This window comes from Desmodus rotundus, chromosome 4 (assembly GCF_022682495.2).
Source record: "Desmodus rotundus isolate HL8 chromosome 4, HLdesRot8A.1, whole genome shotgun sequence".
NCBI lineage: Eukaryota > Metazoa > Chordata > Mammalia > Chiroptera > Phyllostomidae > Desmodus > Desmodus rotundus.
The window spans coordinates 153,088,648-153,115,960 of record NC_071390.1 but is presented as its reverse complement, the minus strand read 5'-3'; the positions used below and the strand labels follow the sequence as shown (position 1 = coordinate 153,115,960).

At 37.6% G+C, this 27,313-nt stretch overlaps 1 protein-coding gene across 2 annotated transcripts in view; it reads right to left on the bottom strand.

Annotated features, from left to right (window-relative positions):
* The window catches only part of COX7B2 (cytochrome c oxidase subunit 7B2), a 96,982-nt gene extending 71,388 nt beyond the window's left edge, over positions 1 to 25,594 (bottom strand). Inside the window, exons 1-2 of one of the 2 annotated variants that reach the window (XM_045182970.1) lie at positions 25,543 to 25,594; positions 11,825 to 11,888 (exon numbers count right to left, since the gene is read on the bottom strand). The gene's annotated coding sequence lies outside the window, so the exon portion shown is untranslated. Of the gene's footprint in view, positions 1 to 11,824; positions 11,889 to 13,921; positions 14,045 to 25,542 lie in introns of both variants that reach the window. The other variant, XM_024573493.3, reaches the window with a different exon arrangement.
* Positions 25,595 to 27,313: the final 1,719 nt, after the last annotated feature.

Sequence of the window (27,313 nt, the reverse complement as noted above, 5' to 3'; positions counted from 1 at the left end):
GAATGTTCAATACTTATTCCTAATTAAAATAAATAAAGAATAGGGTAACAGGAGAATAACAAAATATGCTAATCATCACAGAAGAAAACAAAACAAAGGCATTAAAACAGGCTTTTGAACAGTATTAAACATATGGCAAATTAGTCACGTATATTGTGCTACTTTGATTTATGTGCTACTTTGATAATTCAGTGAGAAAAAATAAGCTGAAAATTACCTAGGCAATCTGATCCTAAATCTGTTGAAATTATATCATATAGAGACAACAGAAAGTTTTGTTTGGACAGTAAATACATGGACCCAGAGAAATAGATAATTAACTATATTTATAATGGATTTCTCTAGGTGTCAGAGTAACAATACTTCTGTTCACATTTTTATATAGTTTTGAAACATTCACAGTTATGTTTGGTTTATCAGAGAATATAAAATATTACACCAAAAATAGCCCCAAGATCTGAATTATCTGCTTCTTCCAATTGTCTACAGATCACTGTGTAATCGATGGGCCAGGCAGAGGATGTGACTTCAGGACAGGGATTAGACAGGACTTCTTTCCAAAGCCATTGCCTAACACCACCTGGCTCAAACATGCTTCTTTCCCCGTACTTGCCTCACTCAGCTCCACTGACTTTCACTGCTCAAGGTCACCTTACATGGATTCACTGTTTGCCATGTTCATGTCCCCTTTCAATCACAAAGTCCAATTTCCATTCTTTTTGTCTCCTCCCAATAGTGCTAAAAATGTTGAACAAAAAATTCTTTCTTGAATAGAAAGTAAGTTCAGTTTTTCATACTAGCAGACACCCTTTAAGTAGAAAGGGCAAAATTAATAGTTGAAGACCTAAGTACTGTTAGGGAAAAGAGATATTTTGGATAATTGAGAAACATCTTGAGACAAAGTTATTGAGAATATTTTTTACTAATCCAAAGTCATCATAGCTGCAGTGTGTGTTTATGTATTTGTTTATTTGTTTTTAAGAGGCAAGAATCAGTAAGGGATCTATTCAATGGAAGAAAATCACAACTATAGTAACTCCAGAATTTCACAAATAAGGTGAAATGAAGAAGAAAAATAGAAATAACTTGAACAATGGAGATACAGTTTGCTATAACTGTGTAACCACTAAACTTCAGGCAATCAGAGGTAGAGAGACTGAAAACGTTGTCAACATTATACCAGTTCTTATACATGGGCATGACAAACGTAGAACAGAATATGGGAGATAAGGACATGATGAAAAAGCAGGCAGCCAAGTGGTTAAGGACACGGGAGCAGAAGTACAAGTTATTTCAACATTCTAGACCTCAGATTCCCCTACTGTAAAGCAAGGATAATAACAATACTCACCCCATATGGCTTTAGGGGGGATAAACTTATCCCACATTCTAAGTTTAATAAATAAGTACCGGTTGATTTGGATTGTGAAGTGGAGAACATTATTTCAGTGGAATCCATCTTATTTTGTTTACAAACATCACAAAAACTGAATTTCTATTTAAAATGTAAACATTAATTTGGAGTCACGAATGCTAAGTCCTAATTGAGGTTCTTCTACCTTGAGATAAAACTGTGGGCATACCATTCTCTGTTCTAAGCCTGAGTGGTGTACTGGGTAAGTTTTACACATTCTCTTGCTGCTTTCAAATTCCTATGATCTATACAGCTGGGAGAAAAAACGTGTTTTAATCCTGCTGCTTACAAAATATTTTCACAGCAGGAACTGAAATAGTGGAGCTTTTCAACATATTTATGTAACAGCTAAATTAAACAAAGGGAGAGTACAGTTTCCCAGTGGGAGAGCTACAGAAGTAAAAACTGATCAAAACAAAGAGTTCTCAGAAGGTATGCAGTACAAAAGTTTCAGTGAACAGAAGAAAGGCCCTGAAACACCAATCCTGGAGTGGGAAAGAGCAGAGGGAATAAGAAAGAATAAGAGAAGCTGCTTTTTTTCGCTTCTTTTTCTCTGCATTTTCCCTCCCTTATAGTCTCATTGAGAGATGGAATTTTATTAGAAATACTAATAAAACATAAAGTGAATTCCACTGATACGGTTATACCTTTTCATCTCATAATCTAATTTACTACTATTTATTAACTTAAAATGTGGTATAACTATTAGTAGCTAATGGGGATACTTATAACATTTTTTAAAATCACATGTCTGCCCTTAAGGAGTCTCTTTCTCTGAGGTCTGTCCAGAAAAAGTACAGCCATTGTTACTATAATGAGAATGGTTTGCACAACATCAATGTAACCTGGCAGCTAAGGACAGTGAACTGGAATGCGCATGCGTGAACAATGATGACTTCACTGTAACATTCAGTGGGGGTGGTAGACACACTGTTGAGTGAGCATGTGTACTGTGTGACTGTTGCATTCAAAATGACTGAGCGAATAGAGCAATAATTCTGCACCAAATTTTGTGTTAACCTTGAACATTCCTCCACAGAATCTATTTAGATGATTCAGAAGGCTGCAACTATGGGCAACTGGTGATTGGCAGGTTCATTATGGCAACACACCCGTTCATGAGTCACATCTCCTGCAGAGGTTTTTGGTGAAACATCAAATCATCCAGGTGACTCAGCCCCCATACAGCCCAGATTTGACACCCTACAACTTCTGGCTTTTCCACACACACACACAAAAAAAACCCTTTGAAAAGGAAGAAATTTCAGACTGTTGGAAGATTCAAGAAAATGTGACAGGGCAGCTGATGGAGACTGGGAGAATGTGTGAGGTCCCAAGGTGCCTGCTTTGAAGGGGACTGAAGCATCATTGCCCTGTGTACAATGGTTCTTGTATCTTGTATTTTCTTTAATAAATGTCTCTATTTTTCATAGTACATGGCTGGACACTTTCAGAATAGACCATATATACACACATATACATATATATATTTTTTGTATGTATTCTATCTAGAGAATATAAACATATACAGGTTATATATAGAATGAAATACATGAGATTTACATAATCATAGAATAAGATACACACAGTAAAAAATTAAAAGTAGAAAGTACTCAAATACAAAAATACCCCTTCTAACTCCAGGATCATAAATTCATATAATTAGCAGGTCCAGGAAGGCCAAGTGAATAAATGCAAAAGGCAAGTTAGATACTGTGCCAAAGTGAAGCATGATTCTCAGAAAAGCTGTCTACTCAGCACCCATGATTGTTCTTTATTTGGGAATGGGAGCTCAGGGTTCTAACTTTCTAAACAGAAACCAAAATCTAGATATTTATGTGAAATTCCTTTTTTTTCGGGTTGGAAACTATTTAAAATATTGTGTAAATCAGACAGATACACCACTGAGGTGTATACATTCTATGAGCTGTTAGTTTACAATCTTTGGTTTATTAAATGTTGTAGAAAAACATTTGTTGGCACTTTAAGATACTTCATCTGTTTAACATGCTGTAACATTCTTTTCTCATAAAAACTCCAATTTTGACAATTTTATGGGAAATTTGAGGATCAGGGAAGCTAAATAATGTCTACACAGCCACATAACAAGATTTGTTTTCAATCCAGGTTTATCCAACTCCAATGCCCACACCCTTTCTCATATAAACACTACTTTTATCAAAAAAGGATGTGTGAAAAGAGAACTTTATGTTAGACCTGAGAGAGTAGGTAAGATCCGGGCAACCAAAGAGGTGATAATGGAATGGTTTTAGTTAGAGACAATATATGAAGACCAAAGGAAGGAATGAGCATGATATTTTTAGAGAATAGCTTGGAAACTGGCCTGGTCACAGCAGACATTTCACATCAGGCAGACCAGGGAAAATGAATTATATAAAAGAAATGATAATATTTAATTTAACCTTCACCACAAAACAGAACAATAAAAGCTAGTAACCTTAAAAAAAATTGCTTTTCTCTATTACTTGCTAATCTCCAGTGTCAAACAATGATCAGTAACACCCTTTTTCCTAAGAGAAACTGATTTTGATGATAATTAAAGAGATGAAAGTCATGTGGACACATGAGAAAAATTAATGCACTGGGCTCCTATACAGACATACAAACACAACCCCAAAATACAGCTATTCTCTATTTCAAACAGAAATTGGTGTCCTTTCTAGATAAATTATCCATAAATTACATTCTTAATTTCATCTAAGGATTACTCAGTTTCCCTATAAAATATCTTACTACAGCATCCTAAAGAACATTATCATATTATCTACTCCACAGAGGAGGCAAAAGGGTACCTTGATCACTGTGAAGAAACTAATCCACATTCTTAAATAATGTTTAGTTTCAAACCACAAATAAAGACTGATTCCTTTAAAAATCCAAACTGCACTATCTCCATTAAAACAGTCTTCCTTTGTGGGAAATTTAGAAGTGATGTCAAACATGAGTAAGGTTATTTATCTTTATTTATCTTGAACTAGCCTTGGAGAGATGGCCCTATTGTTAGAACTTCAGATATTTATTTTCTGCAAAAGAAACTAGAAAGCTGGTTTTATTAAATGTAAGTATCTTAAAATGTTTTATTTTAGTTCAATTTTAAAAATAACTTATAAACCAAAAAATAATAATAACCATCTACACATCCTCCCTCCCAACCTGTAGTCTGTAACATCTGGGTAAAGATCGCAACAGTGAGCAAAACACAAGAACCTCCACAAAGACTTAAAGTCCAGTGAAAGACACAGAGACATTATTAGGCAATTGAAGTTGAAATATTAAAAAGTTGTAAAAGATGATTTGAGAACAAGACCTTGGTAAGATCACCTCAGATTTAAGGAAGCAGGGAGACTTCCCAATGCCATTCAACTGCACACTGACGACTAAAGAAAATGTAGGAATCAGCTAAGGTTGGTGTAGAGTTGGGTAGAACTGTAGCAATAATGAAATAGAATAAACGGCCTTTACATGGAGGGGAGGGAAAGAGAATGCTAATTACATTTGGGAACTGGAAATGTCACTTGTTCGTTATCTTTACCATACCTCTCTCCCCTTGCCCCCAATTTCCCAACAAAGTGAAGAACTATAGCAGCATCACAGTCACTGTTAGCTAACTATTGACAAGGAAAAAGAGCAAAGGAAACTAGACATTAAGCTTAATAAACTGGGGATGTGAGCCTGCTCCCAACAGGAAGCTGCAGCTTTTCACACCCCAGGAGATCACAACGTTGCTCTGCCAAGGGGATTAACACTCCTCCCTTCCCACCTCCTGTACGGAGTGTTGGGGAGGCAGGGATAAGTGCTGGACCATTGACCTCTCAGTCTAACTAGTGGGTGTGGACCTATCAAGCCTGTGAAAACTGAGGAAGTAGACTGGCTCTTTTGAAAAAGCACCTGGTTCATTCCAAGCCCAAGCTAATATAATCCCAGAAGAGCAAACAAACTCTGTTTCTTGCCCAATGACCCTCACTCGTACAGTGCACTCACCTGTTCCCTCCATAGTCATGTGGTCCTAGCAGCCACATGGCCCATGGAAACACATAATAAGCTAGCCAGACTCTGTGCTGGACTGTAACATGGAGCAGAGACCCTGGGCAGCAGCCTTTATTCTGGCCCTACTGAAAACAAGACTGGACCGTCTCCATAATGAGACAGACGGAGATGAGACATTGGCAAGTCAGGAAGGGAACTCCCTTAACTTTCCATCATCAATAAAGTTTACCACAAAACTCCATCCTCCCATATGGGTCTTAATTTCTTTCCTCACAACCCTGCAAGAACTCCACTTCCTTTTATAACAGTAACATCACTTATATTTTAAGATATTTTAATATACTAACTCAAGCAGCATGTGGGTTTCGAGCATTTTTATTCATGAAAAGATTAGCTCTATATTAAATACATTCTAAACGTTACAGACGAGGAAAAATATAGAGATTTTTCTAGAGCTTTAAAATACTGCATCTTAAAGTTAAACCTGGCCTAATTATTTGGTTAATGCAGGTTGGCACACCTCAGAAGAATTAGACTATTCTGGGGACAGGAGACTTTTTCAAACAACACAGTTCTGCTTCCCCAATTCCTGAAGACAGGGTGTGAGAGTGTGTGTGTGTGTGTACACAGAGGCATCTGTATGTTTGTCTGGGTTCCAGGGGTTATAAAAACTGATAATCAGAGCCTTAGCCTTTAGCAACTGACACAGAAACGTCTTCCTCTTCAGACATACCAGGAAGAGGCTGGAAATCAAGGTAACTAGTCGAAACAGTAACTAACGTGTAGAACAGGACTGACCCACTTTTATAAAGCCAATTCACAAACATCATTGAGTTTTCCTTATCACAAATTTGAGAGATGAATGCTGCTCACAGTGTTTGTGTGATATTCCTCTATTATTCATCCAGTAGCTGGTGGAGCCAGAACCTCAAATTTAGATCTGCTGACTTAAGGTGGAAAAAATGTTCTTTTGGGGAGAGTAGTGCATTTTCCCTAATGTACGTGGATGAGTGTGATGAGGAATAACACAATATTCAATGAAAGGGCTTCCTAAAAGAGTCAAGGTTGCTAAAGGCTTTTATCTCTTACCAGAAATATGGTCACTTCCTGCCCATGAGCTGTCTTCAGCTTAACACCCAGACCCAGCCCTACCCAGCTTCCTCCTTTCTCTCACTGCCCTCACCACAGTACAGCTTTCCCATTTCTCCCAATCCCGACTCAGCTGCTCCTTCCACTCCTTCTTTTTTTGACTCTTGGGTTCCTATCTGAGAGGAACATAGATTTCAGAAGTCAGAGATCTGTGTTCAAACTATGAATCTGACATTTTAGAAGTGCTGTGATTATGGAGAAGGTTTTTTTCCTTTGGAAAAAGTACTGGGTGACAAGAATGAGCAAAGAACTCTTCATTAACTATGATCATCTAAGAGGTCTGTCTGATAGTTATTATGATAATATTTTATGTGTGAACTGATGCTTTTGTACCCTTGATTCCCATATCTGGCTTTCAGGAATACCTATCCTGGTTTGTTTGTTTGTTTGTTTTCTATCTCGGGAAGGTAATTCTTCATAGACTGTATCAATAGAGCAAGGTATGGGGATCAGGAAATGAACTCAGATGACAATGTCAGAGTCTGAGTCCATGTCTTCATCTTCTCCACTCTGTGTTTAAAGTGAGATAGCAATGCTACCTATCTCACAGAGCTTTGGTGATAACTTAATTAAGTATGAATTAATTAAAGTAGAAACTTGGAATATGGTAGTAGCTCGATAAATTTTGCTATTATTTGTTAGTAGAAGTATTATCATTCCCTTCAATATTTAAGCCATAGCCAATTCTGCTGCTCAAAGTATCAGGGGACTATACTTGATGTTTAGTGGATAAATGCACTGAAATATTAAGGACAATAAAGAGGAAAATGTATTTGTTTCAAATTAAAATCCACTTTGTATTCCAAATCAAATTTAAGCAAGGCTTCTTTTACTCTGTGAACTTCAGCTTCTCCATCTTGGTTTTTTTTTTTATTGAATGTATTGGGGTGACACTGGTCCACAAAACCAGCTCAGATTTCTGTGAAAACTAAAGTCAATCCATAAATGATAACCAAATCCAAGATTCAATTTTATGTTTTATGTAAGTGAGCAACGTAGCTTGGAGGGAGAAAAATGTCAGAATTTGCTTAAATCTGTGATACTTTTAAGATTCACAAAATATACTAAAGGCAAGGCTCAGATATTTTTAGTTACAGTGAAGGCACAAGAAGATCCCGAAGGAATGAAGCGGAGAGTAGAATTCACCCCTGAAATTGTCACTGGCAATGTATTTTTCCAGTTGTAAAATCTAATGTGCAAAACTAAAAAACAACAAGCTGAAACCTATCTGGTCTTCATTTTATATTCCATTTCTGTAACTACCAAATAATATATAACCAATCATATTGATTCTATTTTGTACGGGTTTTTTTGTTCCAAGAGCAAACTGTATCTCAGCTATATTAATCATATTTCAAAATAAAGTTTATGCTTTGATATGTAGGTTTTATATAGTCCCTGATGCATTCGGAAAGCACAGAGTATTTTTTGTCTATGTAGATCTATATATGATGCTTTAAAAATACCAGGAAAATAAATTGGCCAATTGCCTGCAAATCTTGCAAATGTTTTCTGGAAATTTCTCTCAACACTGATATTTGTGTGCATCTTCTATTACTGACACAGGAAGTTCTATACTTTTCTTCTGTTATGTGGTTGTTTATACACAGAAATAACCATACCATTGTTTAACCAAAGTGCTCCCTATCTAATATATATCTGTGGTTACCAGCTGGTCTGAGCATTCCCTGAAAATTACAGGCTCATTTCTGCTTCCCAATACCTCTTATGAAAAGTACTTCAACTCTCTCCTATGCTTCAAGGACTATGGCTGGAACCAAGGCTGCACTGCCTACTAGTAACTACTGTACTGCATATAGAGACATCTGCCAAAAAAGTGTGTTCCTAAGCATTCATTACTAATTCTTCTTTGTAATTTTCCCCTTTGTTTTGCTTTTTTATTGGGCATTTTGTAAATTTTCAGATGTCATGAAACAAGGAAATTAAACAAGGAAACAAAACAAGGAAATTAAAGACAGACATTTTTAAATTCAAAGGCAAATGTAAAATATTAGATTCTATAATGTTTCTTTTGGAGAATACATTGCCCACTCATTTTTCCAAGTTTCTGGAGCCTTTTTAACCTTCTACTTTTTTGTTTCATCTTATTCTCAGCTGTCCCAGGAAAGAGCTCCGACTTGTTCTATCTTTTTAATCCTCAGTATTCTAGCTTAATTCTAGGCCCCAAACACAGGTCATTTTTAACTGCCTACATGACATCACCTTCATCCACAGTCCAAACATCCTCTAGATTAAATTTCCTAAAACACCACTTTCATCATGACACAGTGCTGCTCAAGGTATTTCTGTTGTTCTAGTGACTATGAGAAAAGTCTGCATGTGTTACTCTGATGGGCTTCCAGGCCCAGAAAATAGTGTCACATTTTAGTTAACAATCTAACCCCTATGGCATGCCTATTATTTACGTCAGAATGAGTTCCTTCGCATCCCCCATGCAATACTGCTTATTCTGCCTCAGTGCTTTTCCTGATGTTCACCTCCTCTTTCTCCCATTGCTTCAGCTGTCCAAATCCTATCCATTCTCCAGGGCCAACTGAAGTGTCATGAATCCTATAAAAATTTTCCACTGCTCCAGCCCACAAGTCATAGTACTCCCTGAAATTCTGCTATACTTACCATCTGCTGTACTACACTGTTTCTCCTTTGGAACTAATGCAAGTCCGAGTACAATCATAAACTGTTTGGTATCATGGATATATTCCCTATAGTATTTTTCTTTCCTATTACCTTTTGTTTGTGTTTTTTTTCACTGCTGAAACACACTAGTTATACAAGGACACAAAGCGGACTTAATATGGTAATCTTTAACAAAGGGAGTTTACAAAATACAATTCTGCTAACAGTACTAATGCCCAAAGATAAATTAATGACTGTCTAAGAGATACTAACAGGGCAAATCTATGTGCTGAAAAAAAGGTTAAGACCAAATTTTTATAAGCAAAATAGTAGGTTAAATATACAAACTGCTAATATTGAAATAATCTTTTGGTGACTCTATAAAGAGAAGACCACTTGACTTTCATAGTTTCAAACACAATTTTCTGTCTTGCTGTCTTAAGAAAGCTTTTTTATTTTCTAAAATAGGAATTGAAAAAACAAACAGGTAGAAGACAGCAAAGCAGTCATGTCTGCCAGCTGTGACAGGGGTACCCAGAGTTATTCAGAAAGTATATGAGAGCCCAGGTGAAGTGAGGAGGGTGCCCACAGAGGAAGTCTCCTTATGATGGAGTATCAGAGTCTAAACTCAGTGAAAAGGGCATCAACAGGAAGGAGCAATATGGAGTGAGCTCTGAGTTGGGAAAGCATCCAAACAAGAGAGAGGAGGCAAAGACTAACATAGGTATTCAGAAGCAAGTAGAACAAGTAGTGATCCCTAAGGAAAGGTGGTCTGACATGAGATGCCAGTACTTAAGCAAGATGAAGGAGGAGTCCGTTCATGGGTGTGGCCTAGTGGGAGGTGTCAAGAGCTCCAGGGTGAGAAGGATCTTCTTGCATGTAGTCTGGTCAATCAGGGAGAACCAAGAGTTTAAATGGAGTGAAGAGGACATATGTAAGAGAGAGCAGCCTAGCACTGGATGTCAAAGTCTGAGCAGGGTGAGAAGGTCGTCTCTGGAGAGTGACTTTGAATAGGGTGTAAGACCCCAAGTGGAGTGAAGAGGACATCCAAACATGGGGTGTCAGACTTGGAACAGGGTGAGAAGTACATCTGTGTGGTGGACAAGTCAAAAGAGAAGATGCAACACAGGTGCATTAAAGATAACACACAGGGTCCTGCAGAAGTAAGGCCTGCTTAAGTGCGGTTGGTAGAGGAATAATATCAGTGTAATAATTTATATTTCTAATTTGAACACTTCACCTAAAATATCCTACAGTGTGCTTGAGTGTGATACTGTTGTTACAGAATTATATGCTTATGATTCTGCAATAAAGGATTTTATAATGAAAAAGGAGCATTATTTGTACCAGGCCCTGTATTTCCTAGGAGAAACCAGGAAAACCCAGAGGACATTCTCCTGAGTGAGACAAGCCAGACACAGAAAGAGAAATACTGTTGTGCATGATCTCACTTATATGTGGAATCTAAAAAGTGTCAAATCCACAGAGATGCAGAGTGGAAAAGTAGACCAGACCTGGGGCCGCAGGGAAGATGGGGAGATGTTGGTCAAAGGACAGAGACTTTCAGTTGTAAGTAAGTTCTGGGGATCTACTGTATAAAATGGTGACAATAGTTAATAATATATTTCATACTTGAAATTTGCTATGACAGTAGATATTAAGTTTCACCACAAAAAAGAGGAAAAAATGTTAACTGCAAGGCATGGATATTTTCATTGGCTTAACTGTGGTAATCACTTCACAATACACACGTATAAAATATCATATTGTACAATTTAAATGTACACATTTTTTAAACTTTTCAGTCATACTTCAATAAAGCTGGAAAAGATGTAAAGGATACTACAAAGTAAAGAAATACTCAAATAATGGAACATACCCAAAGAACAGAGAAGCCAGCTTAAGTAGGGTACTGCTGTCAAGTCAGGGACAATTCGAGCACAAAAATACCACTGAAAGCCTTTAGCTTATATAGATAAAACATAACAAATTAAGAAACAGATTTCAGAGGAATAGGATATTTACATAGTTCCAAAGTACTCTTCCACAAAATGTTTATTACTTCCCACAGGGAAAAGCATTGCTTTAGAAGTGAAGAAATCTAGCAGACACCACCTTAATCAAATAATCAAAGTCTATCACTAGTAATAAAATGAATTGAAAGCATGCAACACCTGACAAAATGCAATGAAAACAACAAAGCATTCTTTCTGTGGTTTCCTGTCAAAGATGGCTCCTCTGAGCATAGTCATGAGAAAACATCATACGAATTCCTATTGAGGGAACACTGTGCAAAGTAATTGGCCTGCAATCTTCAAATGTGTCAAGGTCATACAGGTGAAAGAAAAAATTGTGGGAATGTTCCCAACTGAATACATATAAAAAAAGACAAAATAACAAAATGTGGTATGTGATTTTGAACTGGATCGTTTCTTATAAAGAATGCATTTGGGAAAAATGACAAAATGAATAAAATTTGAGACTTCTTAAGAGGTATCAAAGTTGATTTTTTTGGTTTTGATGGTGGTACTGTGATTATGTAAGAGAACATCCTTATTTACAGGGTTTAAAAACTAAAATATTTAGGGATAATAGGGAATCAAATCAGTAACTTACAAATGGTTAAGGGAGAAAATCATTATTTGTACCAGACTTCCAATTTTTCTGTAGGTTTGGTATTCTGTAAGAAAATTATTAACAATAGATAGTTTTAGTCCTTACAAACCCGAAGAGTCATAACATTTTCAAAAAAATAAATAAAACACTACCATAAAAATATACATATTTTTTAACTTTTCACCTTCCATTACATTTCTGACCAAGTTTTTATTCTAAACATGTGTATGATTTTAATAGTTTACTTTTATTGCACTTTTCAATTATCATTTATCTCCCTTTATACCCATTTCCACCATAAAAATACACATTCTTGATGTAAAAAAAATTAGAAAACATGGGAGTACTTCAAAAATTTGGGCCAGCAACCAGACACAACTTTTAATAGTAATTCCACTCCTACTGTATAGAAAGATTCCCTTCTGAGCCCTAGTGCACTATTGGTGGGATTGCAGACTGGTGCAACTACTATGGAAAACAGTATGGGATTTCCTCAGAAAACTAAAAATGGAACTGCCCTTTGACCCAGCAATTCCACTGTCAGCATTATATCCTAAGAACCCTGAAACACTGATCCAAAAAAACCTATGCACCCCAATGTTCATAGCAGCACAATTTATAATAGACAAGTGCTGGAAGTAACCCAAGAGCCCATCAGTAAATGAATGGATCAAAAAACTATGGTACATTTACACAATGGAATTCTATGCAGCAGAAAGAAAGAAGGAGCTCCTACCCTTGCAACAGCATGGATGGAACTGGAGAGCATTATGCTAAGTGAAATAAGCCAGGCAGTGAGGGACAAATACCATATGATCTCACCTTTAACAGGAACCTAATCAACAAAACAAGCAAGCAAGCAAAGTATAGCCAAAGACACTGAAATTGAGAATAGGTTGACAGTGATCAAAAGGGAGAGGGGAGGAGATAATGGGGGAAAAGGGTGAAGGGTTTACAGGAACAATTATAAAGGACTCATGGACAATAACAAGGGGGGATAGAAATGGAGGAGGGAGATGGGGAGGCCTGGGGTGGTGGGGAGGGGTGGGGAAAAAAGACAGAAAACTGTACTTGAACAACAATAAAAAAATAAAAAAGAAAAAAAAAGAAAAAAAGATCCCCTTTCTCTTTCTAGTATCATGGGCACTATTTATCAAGAGAAGTTCTGAAGAAATGATTTATCAAGAGAAGTTCTGAAGAAATGACTGGTACAACTGACTGAAAGCCATACAGAAAAAATTTTATTGTAAGTCCCAAAATAGTAGATGCAAAAAGATCTCTTTGACAATCAAACCTCTCTTCTTTTAAACTTTGTGGATCCTCAGGTCTGGGGCTCACATGGGAAGCAAGCAAGCAATGCTTCTCTCTCACATCAATGTTTCTATCTCTCCCTTCATGTCTCTCCAAAAGCAATGAAAAAAAAAATGCCCTTGGGTGAGGAAAATAAGCAAAGAAGGAAGAAAGGAAAGAGGGAAGGAGGGAGGGAGGGGGGGAAGGAGGAAAGGAAGGAAGGAAGGAGAGGAAGGAAGGAAGGAAGGAAGGAAGGAAGGAAGGAAGGAAGGAAGGAAGGAAAAGGAAATGATTCCCGGCTTGCCTGACTTATCTTCACCACTACTACTGCCACACCTAAAAGGTAAGAGACTAATAGATGACAAAGAGTGACTTCTTTACTCAAGTCCACCTGTATGTCATCTATATGACACCATAAACTCTGCCAATGGATATGTAAATCTGATAAATTACCCTAAACCATAAACCATTTAAATGGGTCCAATTGAACCTGGGTTATAATGAAACTTTTAATTAGGAAACTTTTACAATATCTCAAGAAGAGTCCTGGCAAACATAGTGCCTGGGGCTACTACTTCCTCTGTTTTTACAGTACAGTTTGAGCAAAATATCTTGTGAGCTTAGCTTTTTGCAGTGTAACATGCAGATTTGTAAAGGCCCAAAAGATATTAGGTAGAGCCTAAAATAAAGCAATCTTTGGAATGCCGTTAGATATAGTAGCCTGCAGAGTAGGTAGGATAAGAATCAAATAGTAATTGCTGGGTCAAAGGGCAGTTCCATTTTTAGTTTTCTGAGGAAATTCCATACCGTTTTCCACAGTGGCCTCATCAGTCTGCATTCCACCAACAGTGCATAGGGTTCCCTTTTCTCCGCATCCTCTCCAACATTTGTTTGTGGATTTGTTTATGTTGGCCACTGTGACTGGTTTAACTGGAACATAATAAATAGAAGAAAAAAGGAAACAAAATATAACCAGAGACATTGAAGTTAAGAACAATCTAACAATGGTCAGGGGGGAGTGGGGAGGGGACAGTGAGGAGAGGGGATTACAGGAACTACTATAAAGGACACATGGACAAAATCAAGGGGGAGGGTGGAGGTGGGGGAGGGAGGGGGGTTCAGGTGGGGTGGAGGGATGGGGAGAAAAGGCACACAACTGTAATTGAATAACAATAAAAAATTAAAATTATTTTTTAAAAAAAGAATCCAATAGTAAATCCCAGTCATTTTCTTAAATAGTACCATAGCCATGGGTCTTAACACTACTCTGTCTTCAACCATCATTATTACTGCATACCTATACTATTCCTCATTACTGTAATGAATGTTGCAACAGGAAAGAGACATTTAATGAGCAGAATATTGATTAAATGGGCTTAATTTATTTTGAAGTTCATACTTTTATACAAAATAAGGTAAGGTTCCTCTTATTTTTGATAATCAGTGGAAAAATAAATTCTACCTCAAACTTTTGATTAAAAAAATCATAACATGCATTATATTTTCATACTCAAGGTTGAATCCTAGATAAAGCCGCTACCAATCCTGAGTATAATTAAATCAACATCATATCTGTATTAAACTTTTTGATTCTAGAAAAAGTGTTTAACCATTTGAAGAACATTACTAATTGCTTTAAACTGCTTTAACGATTTCAATCATTTATTTTCCCCATGCTTACTGAAAATTATTTCATAGATTTGATTGTGGTATACATCTAGGTCATTTAATTTTATTTTAAAATAATCTCTCTGATTTGGTCCTTTCAAAATCTGTTATCTTTCCATATTATTTTTGTGCTAAATTTTTCTCTAATATTAATTCTTATTTACCAACTGATATAGTATTAAACATCTAATTACACTGCCTTCAATTTTTTAAATTATTTTCTGGGTCTGCCTTAGTTCTTTTGAGCTGTTACAACAGAACAGCATTATCTGGGTGGCCTGTAAACAACAAACATTTACTTCTCACAGTTCTGGAGGCTGGTTGTCCCTGATCAGGGTGGCAGCATAACTGGGTGAGGGATGTCTTCTGGGGTGCAGACTTCCTGTATCCTTATGTGGGGAAAGGGGCTAGAAAGCTTTCTGGATTCTCTTTTATAAAAGGACTAATCTTATTCATAAGGCCCCACCTCCAAACACCTTCATAGCAGGCACTAGGATATCAACAAATGGATGTGGAGGAGACACAAACATTAAGACATTTAAATCTGCTTTCAGAATGAACTTTCCAGCATTATCTTTTTTCCTTTCCCTATATCACCCTGGAACAGGATTATCACAACTAGTTTGGAGTTTTCTTATCCCTGCCTTTCCTCTTACAAGTACCTAAAGTATAGAATGACAATTTCAGTGTTACACAGTAAAAATCAGAAAAGCTGGGTGTCTTTGTTTTTTGTAATTTAACATTACATAAATGATATAACGTCTTGTCCACAACTGTTGCCATGTATTGATATTCCCATCTCAGTAACTGAGAAATATGAAGCTTCAAAGAGGTTCAATAACTGGCCCAAGGTCAGACAGGTAATAAGAGTCATGATCCAAAACTTTGTCTGCCTATCCTAAATATGTATGTTTATGTTTGGTAATTTTCTGTTCTATAATGACATCCTTAATCATTTTGCTTAATAGAATATTCTAATTTTAGTTATCTCAATTTTTGAAGTGATAAAATACATTCTGTTTAGCTATGCCTCATGATGGACATCAGAAACTAAGATAAATATAAAGATGAATATGATACAACCTTTTCCTTCAAGAAATTTCCTGTGTAGAATAAAAACTGCAAAATTGGGCTTGATAATACAGGAAAGAGATTGTGCTCCCCCTACCTCCCTTTATCTCAACATTTAATTCTTCCACTGTAGGCGGACCATGGGATATAAGAACAGGCAATAAACTGTTGGAGAAATTTGGTTTTGGGTCACGTGCTGTCTTCATTGGCCTGGTCACAGAGAAATAGGTAACAAAAATGTTACCTAAATGAGGCTTTTTCTAAATTGGGTTTCCAAGTCAAGAGATTTCTGTTCCATATTGGAATAAATGTACTGAATCCACCAATAGGAACTTCACCATTCAGACATCCAGTGTCTATAAGGCATGGTGAGATGAAATTTTCAAAGGACTGGAGTGAAAGGTAAGGATTTGGGGACAAAAGAAGATTTGATTCATTCCCTAGAAAGAATCTACAATTGTCCCAGTAGCCATAGAGAAATTGTCAAAACCGACTGCAGGGGAGCCTAGGGATGTAACTAGTTCAGCTGCAGGGACAAGGTTAAAAACTACTCTGCCTTAAAAATGACTGATGTGTCACATTCTTTGTTAAAAAAAAGTATTAAAAAATCACTCCAGAATTATATGAATAATAAAGTCATGGAGACTATGAAACATTTATTTTCACAACAGATATAATTATTAGTCCTTAATGGTCAATATATAATTATATTCATTATAATTATTCACATAATTGTAATACCTTGATGAGCATAAGCTCAGAAATTCGATTTATTTTGAAAGAATCCAATGCAGAATATAAGTTAAGTTACTGCAAAGGAGTGCTGATTTATAAACAAAAATGTTATGATAGAAACTAAAACAAAAATGAAATAAAGCAAAAAAAAAATTAACTAAAGTTTCTTCTCAAACAGGAATAGGCAGTATCCCAGTACCTATTTTCAGCCCTTTGGAACATAAATAGGTGAAACCAAAAGTTCAATATGAGGAAATGCCTTTTCACAGATTTAAGGAACACTTGATTGAAGAAAAAAGAAAACCCCTATGTGTACATAAAGGAGTCCACCTACTGGACAGTACTGTAAACTGGTGTGGAAAAAAATATCACAAACGTGTTTTATACTCAAGGCAAAATTCTTCTCTGCAACTGGAAATTTAATAGGCTTAAAAAAAATCACTTAGCATTACAATCCTAACAAGAGGTAGGAACCATGAAGTCTTTTTAAGTGTGCTTCAAATCTAGGAGGACTAAATACAAATCAAACCTAAGGAAAAAAAGAAGGAAGAAAGGGAAGGAGTGGGGAAATTAATCCCATCTCTTCTTAATCTTCCTGTTGCATTTTGTTCATTGTTTTTCCCTTAGAAGCATTTTCGGGAAGGAATAAATTTTAACATTTTCCATAGAAAAATATTATGTATTCATTATTTAAGGGTATTAGAAAAGAAAATAACACTGATTTAAGAAGCAAAACTTCATTCTAGTCTTAGCCAATTGGACATCAATGAGAAAAGAGAAAAAGGATAAGCCTGCCTATATCCTTCATCTGCACACAACCTACTACCCTACCACCCAGGGTTCAGAGGTTTCATCTAAGATCTGTACACAAACCCACTTCACAAGTATCTTGTACAGATATAAGGCGATCAAGTCTTATCTCATAATCATAAGGAGCAGGCTAGCAGTCTTTCCCGTCTCTTCCCTATTCACCTCACCCCAGCAGAGTTAATCTCTGCCCCCTGCAAGCAGTTTAGAGAATAAAAACAAAGGCAGGACTTGGCCTAATCCAGAGCTTTCTTTGCCACTCCTGGACATGGCTCACTTGTATTTGGAGCTATCTATCAGGCCCGAACCAGTAGGCAGCCAACCCCTGCTGATGGCACTGATGCCCAAAATGGAAGGCCTGCTCGCTGTGCTGACATCACTCTAATGACTCAAACATCTGGAAAACAACATTTCACAGTGATGATCAGCGCTTCCCTGATCAGCAATAACTCACACACTGCATACTCTGCATTAGCAGTCAAGAGCAGCAAAGCGGTGTCCCTTAGAAGGTGCCACCGGAGCTTAGTGCTTTCCTTCGAGACAAAGACTCTGGTATCTTAGAGAGATACCTTCAAGTAATAGATTGTATTCCAGTAAGAATTCAATGCATTTTTCTGGGATTACAGGAAATCAACCATACTTAAATCCTGGTCTATTTCTAGCTTATTAATACTAATTTAAGAATATAAGTAATTAAAAAAATAGATTTGTTTCAAATCATAGAAGTAATTACACTGCAAGTCAAGTAACAGTGATGGAGAGGTTACTATATTTCTAAAGATGACAGACTATTGATTTCTTCTTGAATTATCATATTGAAATGTTATTATCTTCCCTATTTTCTCCTGTTTATACTTCTACCAATTCCCATTGCTATCTCTTCCCCTAATTCCCCTGTAGCAGGCAATCAAGACAGGCATGAGCATAGTAGGAAAGGATAGGCCAGGTAAGAAAGGTCACCAGGACAGAAAGCCCCAGGTGACTAGCAATGGACAAATGCAGAGTGGGGCCTCACCCCAGGGTGACCTTTCCTCCCCTAGCATATCTCTGGTCACGGGGTTTAGATTCCCTGACCTTTCATATTGCTGGTCATGCTGTTCAGATCCTTTCTTGACCTTTCTTCCCCTAGCATGTCGCTAGTCCTATGGTAGACCCCCTTAGAGGAGAAACAAGGGGTTCTGAAAAGAGCCTCAAAGGACTCTCAAACAAGCCCCTGCACCACCCACCACTCCCTTAAGAAGCAAGCCCTCAAGACAATGAGGTTCTGACCCACATCAAATAATCTCAGGAACAAAGCCTCAGGTCTGTTGACCACAGAGACAGAGTTTTGGTCAAACTAGAGATAACATCTAGGCCTCAGTTGTGTTTCAGCTCCAGCCCAGAAAAGCAGCAAAACCAGACACAGCAATGTCATGGATGATATCAGAACCAGATGCAATAACTAATGACTTCCTCTCCTAGTGCCCACCAATCAGTAGAGACCACAACCCTGAAAGGACACACCTGGAAAAGATGATGAATATTCTATTGAGGTCCTCCCCTGGGACCTCTCCTAAGATCTGCACCATTAGAAAGGGGATAAAAACCCTCAAGATGGAGGACCCAGTGCAGCTTTCTCTCTAAAGCACACCAGTGCCTTTCCCCCCTCCTTTCCTCAGGTATGTATATCCTTGCCTTTCTTTTTCCTAAGCTGCAAGGGCCCTTCTTTTGCCTCTGTAATTGTTTCCTGAGCCCATGCACTGCAGCTGGCTCACTTCTTCCACTGCTCACTTCTTCGACCTCTGTGATTTTCTAAATAAACTCTTGCTTGTATTTAAATCTTGGCTCTGAATTCTCTCTTAGCCAGAACTCAAATACTGAGGCTGCTGAACCAAGGTCTAACATCTGGTGCAGTTTTGCCACCAACTCCTCCACCAAAACCAAAAAGCAAGCACCAAAAGATAATCTTTAAGGTAAGTGAACAACTATGTATGTGTACTTTCTGGTGTCCTTACAATGATCATGTATTAATTAATCAAACAAACCCAGGGAGAAAGATCCATCTGGGAGAACTAGTTAAACCACTCATAAAAGTTTCCACATCTCCATTACCTGCTATGCTTATTTTCTGCATTCTCTCCAGCTGGGACTTAACATTCTCCTTTATGAGATCTGGCCTTACACCTGGAAGTGACCTGCTACCTGCCCCCTGGATTTAGATTCCATCACTAACAGTCTTAGCAGTAGACTCCCCCACATCCATCAAGCCTGACACAACAGTACTACTTCACTTCTTCAAGTCAGGGATACTTTGCACAATTTAACTCTCTTGTTTTCACTGATTGAATTCTGTTTTCCAATGTTACTCTGGTGTGTCAGAGCAGGCTTCTCTTCTCTTTGAGAAACTACATAGGTATGACAAAAAGGTCAAATGGACATTCAAGCACAGGGTAATAGTAACAAGGAAAGACTGAAGTTTAATTTCACGTAAAAGGATGCCTTTTGAGGAGTAGTTCATAATGAGGGCTGAAAGTCACATCCCCTTATCTTTTACATTAAGGATATTTAAGACAGGCATAAAGGGGCTCTGAGCACAAATAGTGCTTAGTAAATATTGTTGACTTATCCCAATTCTATAAACACACACATAAAACAAGAAATACATCAAAATGTTAACAATGTTTAATTCTGAGGAGTGAAAATTTGAGTAATTACTTTTCTGCTTTTTTCTATGTTTTTTTCCCCATCGTTTCCTCATTAATCTAGTCTGTGTTACTTTTATTATGAGAGAAAAAATGATTTATACAAAGAAATAAATGCCAGAAGCTTGAACGCTAGGAAATTCACCTAAGCACGGAAACCTCTAATCCACAGGCAACTGAGCTCAGCTCCAGAAACAATGGATCTAGCTGAAGGCAGTAGGACAGCAGACTGAAGCCCACTAAGATCTGAAATGAGTCCTGAAGCTTTAAGTTACTCTGTATGTCTGAGTAGAAAAGTAGCCTAAGTCTAGGCCTTCCTTAGCATAATACATGATACGTTTTCATAATCATAAGGATTTGGCTTCTGTTCTACTACAGATTAGCTACTAAAAGCTGAGTCTGGCAACTGGCTGAGAGCTGTCATGTATTTGACTATGGGTATACTCCCTTTACCTATCCCAACAAAAAGAATGCTGCTCTGAAGCAAATGGAACCCCCAGAACACTAACGATGCCTTAGTCACTCATTTCCTAGATATTTACTCAAATTTATCTTAGACTCTGGATACATAAAAGAAAATTGGACCATGTTGCTTGCCACAGAGATCTTACATTCTGGGAGATGTAGGCAATAAACAAAGAGATAGAGAAAAATAAAGCAGGGGAAAGGCGTTACCTTAAGCAGTAGAGGCAGTGCAATTTTCTCTGACGACCTGTAACTTAAACAGAGACTAAATGAAGAAAAAGAGCAATCCCTGCAGTCATTTGGACAAAAGTCATTCTGACGGAAGGAACAGCAAGGGCAAGGACTCTGAGGTAGTTCTCCCAGCAATAAGTAACAGACCAGCTGGAGAATAGTGAGTAAAGATAAAAACTAGTTAGTCTGGGGGTCAGATAATGTAAGCCTTTGGGTCATATAAGGTTTTTTGATTTTACAAGTGTAATAGAAAATCATCATAGGGTTTCTATTCAGAAAGTAGTAGCATATTTACATTTTTACATTTATTTACATTATCCAGACACCCATGGCTCTTTCTGGCCATGGGTGAATGAATATGAGTAAATGGAGATTAGAGTAGACAGAAGGGGTAGAAGAAGGATAAAGTAAAGTCTATGCTAGGGATGATGGTGGGTTGAATGAAAGGGGTGACAATGAAATGGATAGAGGTTGTCAGATTCCAAATAAGTTTCAAGTCTAGAACCAGCAGTTTTCCTGATGTAAGATGTGAAATGCAGAGTGACATCAGGGGTAATACCCAAGTTTTTGACCTGAACAACTAGGTGTCACCATTTATTTGAAAGGGAAAACTATGGGAGAAACAGATTTGGTTGAGAACAATCTAGAATTCAAGTTTGGATATGTCAGGTTTAGGCAGACAATTAGATATGGATCTCAAGTTCAGGAGAAAGATTCAGGCCAAATACAGAACCTGGGGAGCCTTCAGTATAAGGATGGTAATTAAAAGATCACCAAGGGATCTCCAGGATGTACCTAAAGAAAAGAAGAGGTCAGGGACAGAGTCCTGGGGATACTTCGATTGTAAGGTCAGAATGAGGAAAAGGCTCCAGCAGACAGGACTGAAAGGGAACAGCAATGAGACAAGGAGAAGATGAGAAGAAAAATGTCCCAAAGACAAATGAACGGAGTCTAAAAGAATGCACTTTGAATAACACAGCTATGTAAAGTTTCCTGGTCTTATCTCTGACCTTGAAGTCCAAGAACAAAGACGTCAACTTACATTAAATTTTTTTTCCATTACTTTGAATTCTATGTAGCAACTAGTGAATACTATGCCATCCCATTATGGGTTAATTTGTTTAGCAGAGAGTCCACTCTTGCTTCTTTCCCTTTTCCTTCTGCCTGTGTCACCAGGGAATGACACTGGATTCAACAAAAGCTGAAGAGACCACAGATTTTTCAGGGTAACACATCCTGAAAGCCAAGCTGGATTGTGAGCACTGTGAAAGCAAATTAAACTGCAGGCATATTATTCTGATGCAGTGAAGAGAAAATGCAGCTCAGATGTAAGTAGGTTTCTTTTGTTCCTGCTCTGTGCAATGGATCTCTTACGTATTTGTTTATTTCCTTACTCTTTCACCCTATTCAGTTAAATTTATTTTTAGCTATTGTTGGGCATCCTTCAAGAGAGGCAAATACTCAGGACTATAATGAACACATCCAAAGGTTCCAAAAAACTGCTTACTTAACACATCAATGTCAACACCTTTCCTCCCAAGAGAGTCAAGGACTCCCTCTTGCTAATTCTATAGTATAGACTAAAAAGAAAAAAAAAGCAATGTCACACACGTTGTCAAACTTCACTGATATTTTCAACAACGTTAAAATAAGTTTCTCAGGAATGTCACAGGAGTTAATATATAGGTAGACAGTATAAGTGCACATTTCTAAAATCACTGGCATGTATCTTTGTTTATTATCCATGATGTAATTTTTGATGCATCTTACAAGAAGTATTTACTAGCCTGGCCATAAAACAAGAACTGAAGCACCCAAGTGTTAGTAGGCAGCTAGATATTAATAAATAAGGAAGCAAAGAGAATAAGACATCATTAAGCATAATGACTAGGGAACATAATCTTGCTTCATTAGGAAGCTAAAGCTTCACACACTCAGGGGATCACAGGAGGAAGAGGAGAAGAAATTCTTATGCTGGGCATATGCCCAGTAGAAGTCAAGACGGCACAGGCGGAGATTCTTCTACTATGAGGCATGCACAATAGAAGCCAAGATGGCTACCACAAAGGCCTATTTTTCTGGGCTGAAAAAGGATCAGATTAGATAAGGGGCATAGAACCCACAGAAGATCTAGAAAATGGATTGGTCTGGGGAAGGACCCAGTGAAGGCTTGGGAATTTGACTGGTTAGTTTGAAGAGGGCCTGGTCTACACCAAGTCTGAGATAATATAACCCAAGTTTAACAAAGAGGCTCTCTCTCTTGTGCAGTAACAATCACTTGCCCTGTTCACTTGCATGTTTTCTCCATAGTGGCCCTCTATGTGGCCCTTGCAGCCACCTGGGGCCCGTGGAAGACCACGTGGGCCTAGGAACAGTGCCAGCCAAAACACTGCCAGAAAAAGAGTAAGCTAAGCAGATTGGGACAGAAAAATAGACTGGACCAATGGCACAAAATGTCTGGACACTGACTCTATCCCTGGGCCTGGTGAAGACAAGACTGGACTTTTTCTGTGGTGAGACAGACAGAGATAAAACACTGGGAACCAGGGGTAGCCTTCTAGTTCTACACGAATAAGTCTTACAGCTAGAACCACATCCTCCCATATGTGGGTCTCTTGAAATGCTCTCCTTATGACTCTATGAAAGAACCCCATTTCCACCAGCAAGACAAGCACATTCATTCCTTGCACAGGAATTACTTTGGGGACCTGCTATGAGTTTATATGGTAAGCACAGCTTAGAGCACTTGAAAAGGTGATTTACTCAGTGGTGCTTGATTCTTTCACCCCAAACCTTTGCCTTCTTCCCCAGGTGAATTTTTATTGTTAAAAATTAACTCATTAGAAGGGGAGAAAATCAAAGTAGCCTCTATATCTTTGGAAAAATAGGACAAGAATAGGTCATTTGTTATCCCCAGACCACTAGCTATTTTTGTAAGTTTTGTTGCTTGTTGTTGCAGAAACAATTTTTTGAGACAAATAGACAAATAAGGTTAGACAGTGCCAATTAAAATATTTTTGTGGGATTTTGTTGTATTTATACTTTTTAATATGTAATTTAAAATATTCATTGCCTTACCTAAATTTATACATAAAGATTTTTTAAAATTAGGGACCCCCAAATTTTATGAGCTCCAGGCTGCACCAAACCCACATCTTTCTGAGATAAAAACTGATTGTTTAAAATCACAGAGCTGGGAAAAAATGGTTAAAACTCGGCTTAAAATTAAGGCTATTTGGTCTCAAAGAGTTCCTTCTACAGTACTATCACCATCTTAATCAATTAAATCTCAGTGTGAATGAATTCTACCTCCTCTTGAGAATAAGTAATTTGGAAGGGAGAGAAAAATCTATGAGGCCTCTGGAGAAGAGGGTATCATGAGGCACACAAAGAGAATGTTAGAGATACTGAAGATAAACTATTCCTACTTCACGGTTTGCCTAGACTTGTGCCACTGGTCTACTGTTATAGGGCTAGCTTAAAAGAATTATTTACTGAGTATACATGAATATGAACTTTTATTTTGTCCTTACACTTGCATTTCTATAAATTCGACTATGATTTCACAATCAGCCTGCTCATGAGAGTGTCTGATTGGGAAAAAAATATCTGTAATATGTCCTTTGTGGAAATCTCCACTCAGACGTACCAACCTACTTTTATTTTTAGATGCCTTATACTATTGTGGTGATTGTGCTATTGGTAAACATACTCAGTGACAATTTCATGACTTGTATACTCAATAAATGCAGTAAATAATTAAAGCTAGTATTAGGCATGCTAATTACTAAGTCTACAGAATTGTTTGCTAAAACAATTACACGAGTAATGTAAAAAGGTTACAACAGGCAGGTAGGCAAGCTAATCATACTTGAGATTTGATCATTTTTCTGAAAGATTCACAGTTGCTTTGCTACTAAAGCTAGTGGGAAAAACTTCCTGAGGGGACTGTTTTCCTCGTTCATTTTGTACTGTGCTACTACCACTAACAAAAAAATGGACTGAAAACACAAGGTTCCATAATAGGAATAAACCTCAACACACCTAATATGTTCTGAGCAACTGAATTATTTATTTTTTGCCAATAGCAAGCAACAGGCAGCTTTTGTTTTTATTAATTCAGTTCAGCTGATATGAGTAGACAGAACTGAAAGAGGAGAATGTACTTTATCATCTGTAGACAAATTTCAATTTTCTCTTTCAAGTACAGTTGAATGCATTTTCTTTGCAACCCAAAGACAGAAGATCTTGATTACTGTTTCAGGAATAATCTCAGCCTTTGTGTGAAGAAGATAGGGAAAATAAATAGTCTCTCTGGATGATATGTCAGCTTGGAAATTACAAAACAAGATATATTCTTGGAGGTAGGGAAATTAAATTAAGGTAAAATGGTAGAACCATTAAAATGACAATTGAAGGCTTATTTTGTAGGTTATGGCTGCTTCCCAATTGTCCTTTGTCCTTAGCCTCACCCCAGGGGCACAGACAACAGAACCAGAAACAAACAAGGTCAAGACAGGGGCAACTGTCTGGAAATGCAGGTCACTCAGGCTGTGGGCGCCGTCATTTACTGCAAGCTCTTTTGTAAAATTAAGGTTCGAATTCCCTTCTCCCCTTCCCCTCCAACCGCTCTTGTTTCAGTGGGGTGTGTCCAACCTTTTGGCGTCTCCAGGCCACACTGGAAGAAGAGGAGTTGTCTTGGGCCACACATTAAATACACAAACACTAATGAAAACTAATGAGCAAAAAAAAGGTTTTAACTAAACTTACAATTTTGTGTTGGGCTGCATGTGGCCTGTGGGCCACAGTTTGAGCACCTGCTTAGACGAAAAAGGAGTTAATAATTCTTCAGCTTTCTTCTCAGTTTTACCAAACTAAAAAAAGATCAATCCAACACTAGTTCAGTTGGAGTCTGTCTTTCTGGCTGAACATTCACCCTCTTGAATATTAGGAAAAGTTGTTTCTCTGTCACTTGTACTTTATCCCCACATTCAAAGGGCAAATATCACTTGTACTTCAATTAAGAAACAGAGTAGTAATCTGTGCCCAGTTTAGAAAGCAGCCCATTCATTGTTGCTCTCTCAAGTGTTCTGTTTTCTCAGATGCCTCTCAGGATAGCCCTGGTGGCTGCCAACTCAGCACTGCTCACCCATCACCACCCACACTTCTAACCCTCCTCTCCCTCCACTGCTCAATTTAAACAGCTCCCTCACAACTTATCTGATAAATCCTTTTGCAATAATAGGTGACTGTGGTTTCATGTGCAAATTTACATAAATGTAAGAGTTCAGGCCTCCCATTTCACAACCCACTCCACCTTGGGTACTACTTTAAATCATAAGATCAATGAAGATGTCCCAGGCCTCTTTTTTTTACACCTCACATCGAAATCCGACAGAGCTGACCACATGTAGTGTGAGCCCTGACAGCTGAGTTTTCTCTCCCTTTTTTAATGCAAGTGCCTGATCTAAGCTCTGATTGACAAGGCATCCACTTCAAAGAGGCACCCACTTCAAACATGGCTATCTGGAGTAAACACACTGCATTCCACAGAACGACATAAACAGCTAGGCCACACCTCAGCTGCTTCTGTGCTAGAGATACTGATTTAAGTAACTGACATTTGGGCTACTTACTTTCTCTCTTCCCACGCTTTAACTTCTCATTCTTAAGTTTTAAATTCACCAATACAGTAAGCCCTCAAAACCCAAGGCCCCCATGCTTGACCCCAGTAAGAGCAGAACCCCAGACTTTTTCCCTCTCATCTCACTCCCAAGAACAAGGGGTGAAGAAGGGGCCCTCACTTTCTTTTTGTCAATTCAACAATCATATAACTCCCTGAAATACTCAGGCAGAAATGAGGTTGAAAGGCCAGACATGTTTTGATAATGGATCTTATAAATAAAAGGAAACATCAGAAGTGGGGAGGAAGTGTTGTACAATCCTCACACACCAATATTCTCCAGGATTCTCTTCTCTTAAACCATTGGGCTTAATATTAAGCTTCAGCAGCTCAGAGAGGGGTGTGGCTCCCCTTTCCCCCAAAAATGAATCTTCAGCAGCAGCCTATCATGAATTTCTTGCTCCCATTTTCAGTCCCTATCCTGCTATAACTTTGGTCATCTCTGGGACTATCTTTAGCAATTCTAATTTTTCAGCCCAGAATCATTTAAAATAGATCAAAAATCACATTAATTTTAAAAAATTGTAATCATTCTTCATCTAAAGTTGAAAATTTATTCCCAATTCTATTTTATGCCAAATTATGATCACATATTATCTAGCATTTCTATCAGAGGTCCTGTAATAAATCGAATGGCTTAAATTCTGTAATAAAATTTTAATATTCTAGAGATATCCCAAACTTGAAAATAACTTCCTTAAAGTATTGAATTCCACCGCAAAATTAAAATCCAAAGATTAAATCACCATGAAAGTTCAAATACAAAAAACAAAAAAACACATTTAGGTTCAGAGCAATTAAAATCTACAGCCAAATTCTCATGCCTTGTGCGCTACAGCTCAAAGACCTTAAAATCAG